Source organism: Numenius arquata, chromosome 6 (assembly GCF_964106895.1).
Source record: "Numenius arquata chromosome 6, bNumArq3.hap1.1, whole genome shotgun sequence".
NCBI lineage: Eukaryota > Metazoa > Chordata > Aves > Charadriiformes > Scolopacidae > Numenius > Numenius arquata.
This window is the reverse complement of record NC_133581.1, coordinates 17,097,025-17,105,908: the sequence shown is the minus strand read 5'-3', so window position 1 is coordinate 17,105,908 and position 8,884 is coordinate 17,097,025.

Genomic DNA, 8,884 nt, shown 5'->3' with positions numbered 1-8,884 from the left:
CCATGGCATTGACCTGCAAATGAGCCTTTGTGAGCGAATTAAAGCTTCCCGGACCCCCCGGGACACCCCAAAACAGGCACCATTACAAACCATCCGGACAAAAACCCACTCATCAAAATTGTCTGCGTTTGAAGCGGGGACGAGGGGGGGGGAAGACCATTTAAATCTGCACCTTCCCTGCCCCCACCCCCGGTAATAGGCGGTTAATAGGGGCTTGGCGGAGGGGGGCGGCCCCGCTGCACCCCCGGCTCTGCACCGCGCTCTTACGGTGTAACGGGGGGAACACCTTAGAAACGTGTCTCGTCCATAAAACCCAAACGAAACGTTATTTATAGCCCTAGCCCTAAACAATAGGGAAGGAAAAAATAGAAAGAGAGGGGCATTTGGTGATATATTAGCTTCCAGATGCTGTTTATTTAATTCGGGGGGGTTGGAGGTGTGTTGTTTGAAAATATATTTCTGAAGCAAATATTAATTATTTTTTTTTCCTGGGGATGGTAGAGAGGACGGGATAATCAGGGATGCCACGGCCCCCCAAAAAATGGAAAACCGTGAGGGTTAGAGCTTTTGTCTCCCACCCCCCCTTCCCCCATGACTCTTGCCTTTAAACTGGGAAAGCTTGAGGATTTTGAAGTGAAAGCGAAGATTTTGGCCTGGGGTAGATACATGAAAAGGGAGGGGGGGGATCCATCTCCCCCCATCCCCTCTCCAGAAACGGAATAAGGATGAAAGTCGGGGGCCAGCTGGGGGAAACTTGTAAATGAAACGTGTTTCTTTTATGGTCCTCCCCCCCGGGGGACAGCCCCATTATAACCCACCAGCTATATAGACTCAGCTGCCGCCTCCCCGGCCTGCGGCAGGTACAAGGGGGAGGGCCGGGGGAGGGGAGCGCTGCAGCCAGCCGGACCCCTCTGCCCGGGCAGGGGCTGCACGGCCCCCCGCCTTGCCCGGGTTTGGCTTTGCAAGGAGACCCTTGCTCGGAGCGGAGTGTGTGTGTATGTGCGTGTGGATGCATGCCTGTGTGCCCACGCCCCGCAGCAGGTGAGGGCGCCTCCCCCTCCCCCCCCCCCCCCCATGCCCCGCCGGCCGAGGCGGGGGTTGGGGGGGGGCCGGGGCTCGCAGCCCCCCAGGTGCCGCTCCCCCGGGGTTTGTTTGCAGTCAATATTCATGTGTTTCTGTCACCGGGGCGGCTCTTTTCACAGTGATCAGCCGGGCAGAAGGCTGAATGACAGGAGACTCGTGGCTCGGCTGCTTTCGGGGAGGGGGGAGGGATGGATTGAAGCCGCCTACCCGCTGCCTTTGCTTTTTATTTTTTTTGGGGGGGCGGGGTGCCCCCAGCCCCTGGGGAAGGGGTTCTCCCGCTGCGGGCTGTCACCCTGCCCTGGGTGGGGGCACCATGCACCCCCTGTGAGCAAACAGCTGGGACTTGGGGGGATCTCCACCCCAAACACACACACACACACACACAGGCCGTGGGCTTCAAGGGCTGTGGGACCGGTTGGTGACCCCCCATATGGTGTGGTGTACGTGACCCACGGGTGCCCAGAGATGGGGTCCTCCACTGTGGCTGCTGTGGGGTGGCTGGAGGCTGGTGGGGGCCTGCAGACCCACAGTGCACAGGGGAGCCCCAGGATGGCCACAAGCCAGGCTGGCCTGAGCAGGTAGAGCGGCACCAGGGCTGGAGGGTGAGCTACAAAACCTTTTGAGTTTTTCTGGACACGGAGCAACCAGGAGACTAGCAGCAACCTGCACCTCACACCCCTCTTGCTCAGGGCACTGTGGTGCAGCACTGGTTCTCCTTGCCCCCCCCCCCCCCCCCCCCCCCCAATTATTTCGAGGCTGCGCCGGCAGCGAGGGGTAAGGGAAGAAACTCCGGTCCCAGCTGGGCATGGCAGGGGCTGCCCACCGCGTCGGTGGAGGAGCCACATTTTGTTCCTTCCTGCTTGCCCTGGCACCTTCCCCTTGCCTCGCAGTGCTGCTCTGCATGCCTGTGTTTTGTTTGGTTTTGTTGGTTTTTTTTTTCCAAAGTCCACAAACTTGTGATTTTCTGTGCAACTTGCGGGGGGTGAATCAGTATGAGGGATCGCCCTTCTCATTGAAACCGGAGGTGAATAAATTATGAACAGGCGAAAATTGGAACAATGTCTCTGAGCGAGTGTTTTCTAGAGAGTTACTATTCCAGGCTTTGAAATCAATTGATACATAATTAGATTCCTCAAGAGAGGACAAACAAGGGCTGCCATTCACCCCCTCCTTCTCCCACATGCATCCCAAAGAGAGACCGGAGGCTTTAGCTGAAACCAGACAGCCAGCATTCTCCAGCACTAAAAACATATTCTGGCTTTGGGTGTTCATTTAACAAACAGATCCTTGAACCTTGCTTCTGTTTTCAGTTTATTTCGACCATGTTTCTTTGTGTTCAGTTCATTAAAACATGTCTCTTTTGAGATCTATTTTTACATTTCAAGAATCCAGTATTGTACTTTTGCGGTGGCAGATGGCCCTAGACATCCAAGCATAAGCTCTTTCCTGCTTTTTTCCTCTCTTTCTTAGGTCTTTTCTGCGCCGCACTTGAAGCTGTTAGCAGCAACAATTCCTCTTTGCAACGTCTGGGGCTGGTGCACGGTTCAGCACCAGGGTACAAATGTGTTACAGTCCCCACTGAACACTCAAGGTGTATTTTAAGCAGAGTGGATGCTACTTTCTGTGAGATAAGAGCGCTCCACAGCTGGATAGACCCAGGTCATGTGGGTGGCATGCTAACTAACTTTGCACCTTCACCTTGTGATTACCTCCTGTTAATAATGTTCTGTAATCCCCCAAATGACTTTATTAGCTGTTAAGGTTGAGTTTCATTTTTGAGAGAGAGAAAAGCTAGGTACAATAGCAAGGGCACACAATAAGGTGCCTCAAAATAAAGATTTGTGTTTGTGAAAGCACTCTGAAGGAAGAGGAAAAAGCACACAGTGATTAGAAAAGACAGTTTAAGGGTTATTGAACAAAACAGCAGCACCGCTGGCCAAATGGGCCACCTAACTGAAGGCAATGGCTTAGCTCCTCTGTCTGCCCTCACGACTGATGTACTAGCAACAACCACTTCAAGACCTGGTATCAAACATGGATCAGTGCTGCAGCCATTAGCGTAATTTATGTCAGATATTAATAGGATTAAAGAAACCCCACCTGTACCAGCAACAAGAACCAAAAAAAAGGTGCCTGAGCTGCCATAGACCCATCTCTTAGGTCAGGTGCCAGTACTATAGCCTACAATAAGGTGGGTGCCTTAAAGAAATCACAAACAGAATGACAAATTCCTACATCCTATTAAATAGCATGATCTTTAGGAAGGGGTAAGGTAAATCTGACATAGCTGTTGTTTGTAAACTTTGGCAATGGTAAACCTGTGACCTCTGTAGTAAAAAGAAAAAAAGGCTGAGAAGTTTTCCAACAAAGATGTTTGGTTGGATAATAGCCAAAGCAGAAGTACCCAAATATGTACAAGAGGAGACTATTTTGTTTATGTTTGGTGCAGATACGGTATATATTTATATCTGCATGTGTGTACATGTGTATTTCAGTACCTGATTTTGTGTGGTTCACTGTTTCACCTGGGTTAAGCAACAGACTACAGGCAGAGACAGCTGGAAGATCTTGGTCAGGCAAGACTGGATTTTACTGCTCCACGATGGTGCACACACGTGGTGACACAGTCTGCTCCCTGACGGGAAGTGGGACAAGCTCAGGAGCACGCAATGCTTCCTCTGCAAGGTGCTCTTCCTTGATGCCCTTTCCCATATCCCAGCCTTAACCACAGCTGTCGTAGTGCTCTGGCGTAGGTGGAACAGCCTGTGGGCCAGTTTTAAGCTGCTGTCTTGAGCAGTCCATTGCTTTAAGAAATTGCCCACTTTGTGTCCTGAGCCAGCCCTGGCACAGTCTAAAGAAGGACAATATGGATTGGAGTTAGCCTCAAAGATTTTTTGTGTGTCTCTCTCTCTTTTTTTTTTTTTTTTTTTTTGCTTTCCCCTCCAGTCTTGAAATCCCAGGATACATCTTTTTGCCTTTCTGGTGAATTAGCACAGGAGATTAATACCTGTATACAGCTTGGTAGAATAGGTTTCCATCGCTGCTGCAATTTGTCTTGTGTTGCTGGCCTTAGCTACAACATGGAGTGCAGCTGGGAGCCCCAGCAACTGCTGGCTGGATATATGGAATGCTTCAGCTGCACCAGGAGAATATTACCCAGGATGGCATAGCAAAAGGACCTGTACTGGCAATTGCAGGCTCCTCCAGGATGAGTCTATTTCAGGTTTGCCTTGTGTCAGCCTCCGAAGAGTCCCAGGTTTCTGGGTGTGTGCAGAAGGGGAAGCAGCAACACAAACTCCTTCCTTTCCCCTCGACTTGGCTTCCCTCAACCTTCTTTTGATGGGACCACACTCAAAAGTGAGATGTGGCAGAAGAAATCTCTGTCTTAGAAGTTATTTCCACCTCACAAACCACCACAAAAAACTTCTGCAGACTGTTCTTTTATTACCTCCTTTCAGTTACTCTTTTCTCCACCCTCCAAGCTCATGAGGGGCATGCAGGAGGAGATCATTTGGGAATGGAACAACCCACAGACTTACAGCCAGGAGAGAGGGGACCTTGGCAGCTGAGAGTCTTAGAGAGGTTGGAGAAAGGCAGTAAGAAGACAGAAGTAGTGAGCAGGAAATGCTCATGGGGCAGGGAGTGTTTTGGGCTTGGCAGGAGAGGAAAGAAAAAAAAAAAACAACCAACCTCTGCAGATCCAAGCTTGATTACTCTTAATCCTTCTCAAAAATATCCAGGTCCTTCCAACATTTGCTTTTTTCCTTCTCTATCAGCTTTGTTATTGCTTGTCTTGATGATTTGCTTAAGGTGTATCAGACAACTCCAGATCTTTTACTGGTAGAAGCATCAAAATAGAGGATAGTTAGTACACATCCACTGCAAACTCTCCCACAGTTAGCACAGTCCTCTAAGAGACCTGCCAGATAATGGCTTTTGAGAGGAGCTTAGGGTCATCTGCAGTGGCCATTTTCCCCTCTTGTAAGTAGAAAATAAAGATTAGATAGGGCATGGGGATGGGCTAAGAATATGGACAATGGACAAACTGATGTCACATCACTTATCTGTGCGGCTGACTTCAGGCCTACTCCTGCAAAATGGTTTGTGCAGACTCCCCTGAAGTCAATGGGTTTCTACGCAGGTGGAGGAGTTCTCCATTAAGCTCTGGTTTGTGAGTCTGGGGTCTCAGATCACATTTAGGGGTGGTTTTTGTCTGTAAAGCAGCTGGTCCTTTCTGAATGCTAGATGCCGGAGTAAGTTTTTTCAATGCATAGGTCTTTTCATGAGTCTTTTCTTTGTATGACCTGGTTTTATTTTACAATTTTGATAATTTTCATGCAAAAGACATGTTCAAATGAGTCCTGTATCAAGAACCACTGGAGTTTGTGACTGAGGACAATTGTTAGCACAGTTTGGGCCCTGTCCCCCCTTCAGAACGTGACAGCTCCACCACCTGTAATCAGGGATGTTGACAGGGACTGCAGAGATGATGGCCACCACATTTCGAGCATCAACAGCGTATTGGAGATGGCATCCCCAGAAACAGCATCTGATTAAAAAGGAAAGTGGCTCTTTGTGGATTTTTTGGCATGGTTAAAGAGATGCTCTGACATACCAAGCACAGCCTTACAATTCTTAGTGCCGTGTTTCAGCCCCGCAGCAGGAGCTGCCCAAATCCTGTCGCAACGTAAAATGATGGAAAAATCACAGGCTACAGCCAGGGTGGAGAAAGGGCCAGATGTGGCGGTTTCGGAAATACCTTCCTTTCCCCACAAACACACCCAAACTCCCGCAGGCAGCGGGAGCGGGGCCGCAACAGCACCGCGTCGTGTGCGCTCCCTCTGCTGGCCCCGCCGCGGCAGCGCGCCCCTCCGCGCCCCCGCGGAAGGCTGGGATGGGCATGAATTACCCTTCCGAAGGGCTCCCAGCCACTCTGCTGGGCGGTGGAGCCGCTGAAGGCAAACACCGCAATAAAATAGTAATAATAATAAAAATGAACACAGCAAATTTCTTTTGCGGAGGGATGAAAATCTCCAGCGCAGCCCTCACCCTCAGCATGGCACCCAGAGGTGGGAGAGGATGGGATTCTTGGTGCACAGCCCCCCTTTATCTAGGCATGCTAGATAAAAAGTAGTTTGAGCCATTTTCTAAAATCTGCATTGCAATCAACTCACACAAATGCATTCCCCCCCCAAGACTGCCGAGCACCCGCCTGGAAAAGGACAACAGAGGAAAAAACATGTTAAGCTCACATGATGTCTTGCTGCAACCTCACCTCCCACCTTGGGTGGATAATGGAGTGAGGAGGAAGACATGCAGAGGCACTGCGGTACATGTTCCCATGTGCTGCCATGTTTCTGGTGAAGATATGTGCGCAGAGCCTTATTTTTGCTCCTGTTGTGGAGGCCTTAACATGGAGCAAGAAATGAAGCTGAGACTTCAGACTGGCTAAACTGGGCTGTGGAGACAACCCAAGCTGTCTCTACTTACAAGGGAAGCATGAGAGTAATAGCTGACAAAAGGCAACAAATAAGCATGTTCACGGTGGGACTGAGACACCTGTTCAAAGCCATCCACCAGGAGCTCAACCCCAGTGAGATACAACTCCAGTGTCAGTGCTGAGCTTAACACAGCTGATTTTAGCAACAGCTACAAGGCGGTAAGGGGGACAGCTAATGATACTGGGGCGCAAAACCTTAAATGTTTGTACTGTTCCTGTTCTCACAACAGTTGGACTTTTCAGCCAAGGTGTTTGACACTGGAACATTTCATATCTAATACTACTTTTTCAATGCAGCACTTCAGAATTACTCTGTCTTTGAGATAAATTGCATTGACTTTAGAATTACCAGTTGAGATGAACAGGTGCACTTTCAAAACCTTCACAGTTTTGTCTGTCTTCTCAGACCAAAGGTGGCAACAGAAAACCTTCTGATGCAGTTGGTATTTATGATGTTTATCCATGTGGTAGGGCTAGAAGTTTTGCTTTTTTTACAATTTTATTTGTATTTCATTGAAATGTATTGCTGTATCTAATGCAGAAATAGAGAGAAATTTTTCCCCTTGTTGCTGTTCCACTTCCCACCTGCTTCACCCATCCCAAACCACTCCAAACCCAGACTCCAATCTGACAGCTGCAATTAGAACAGAAATCACAGAGCAGCGTGTGTTTTAATTGGCCACAGTATGTGGCACGTTTAAATCTCTAGTGATAACATACAGAACATAATGAGTAACCTTGATGATTATTTTTTTTTTTTTTTTTTTTTTGAGATGAGCAGGTTCAATTTTAATTTTATTGCACAAGAAAGTATCTGAAGTGATTTTAAAATGAGGATAATGCTTCTTCACAATAGCCAGGTGAGTGATGGTAAAATTAAAGCATTTAAATGTTGATTTTAGGATAGATTTTAAATACTGTAAGTGTCATGTAAGATAAGGTTTCATTAATAAAACTGATGTACATGTAATTTGGCCAAAGAGAGGTGGCAGAGTTGTTCCAGGAGCAAAATCTAGCATTATACAAAACCAAATGCAGTATTTTTAATAGGAGTATTTAGTCAAAGGAAGAGGTAATGAAATGTACAGAATCCCAGATGGGCAAATGGAAAAAAAAACAGGGATGGGAGGAGTATTCAAACAGGGAAGAATCCTAACAAATGCTACTAGAATAAACATATTAGAGATCTAAAACAATATAAGACAACTAGTGAGGCTAACACTAGGAATGTAGACAAAAAAAGGTTTTAAGTAGTGAAAAACTAAAGGGCAGAATTGTGACAGTGTTTGGAAAATTTGGGTGCCTCATGAGGGTGAATCTCAACTGGTCTCAATTTTCAGCTGGCTAGTGCTTTGTTCTTGCCAAAATCCATCTTCAAGAGGGTTCAGGCTAGGTTCATTGAAACACAGGGACCTAACATTGCTAATTACATATGGAAAATTTGCCTTTACTTGTTTTTGTGCTGTTGAATATGGAAAGGGAGGAAAAATAAGCAAATAGAATTGCAGCGAACAGGACTGTGGAAGAGGCAGCATCCCCAGGGGAGTGGGGAGCCCTGAGCTGGAGGAGCACACACGTTATAAACAGATAGATTGGGAATCAAGTCATTGCCTTGTGAAGGAGGCAGCTCTAAATAACTGGCCCAATCTGATCTGCCTTGGCTCTTTCCTAGAGGACAGTCACCCACAGCTGAGCAACTGCTGAGACCCTGTCTAACACCTGAGAGGTTTCTCCATCAGTAGCAGCTTGCAGTATTTGTATACCTGCCAAATGGTATATCGCACAATTCCCCTATGCGGTATACCTGGTTAAACTCTAGATGCATATCTATGGATAACACCAGAGATGGCAGCACTTTTTCTTTTTTTTTTTTTTTTTTTTTTAACAGCTCAGTGCATGTTTCCTGCTCTTGATTTTTGCCTGATAAACCAGCATGCCCCTCAACTAGGGGCAAACCTACTTAGCTAACAACTCCAAAATACAACAAAAAAATAGCAGCCTAAACTCTCCTTGCTTGTGGTTATCAGAAAAAGGATCCATGAGGAGTTTCGTAAACTCTATATGGGTAAATACAGAAAGATTAAAACAATAACATAAGCCCCCACCCTCCCACCCCAATAAGTGTCCCTCTATCTTCCTTGGGAACAGCTTAGTAGTGCTACTACTCACCTAGGACTTCATCTTTTCCAAGGCTCCCTGCAGAGGGAATTAGGTAAGCAGCATCAGCAGGGAGAAAGGGAGCTTTATTCATGGGGGTATTCCTCCTACTGAAATTGCTGCCCAGCCCATATACATGAGCAT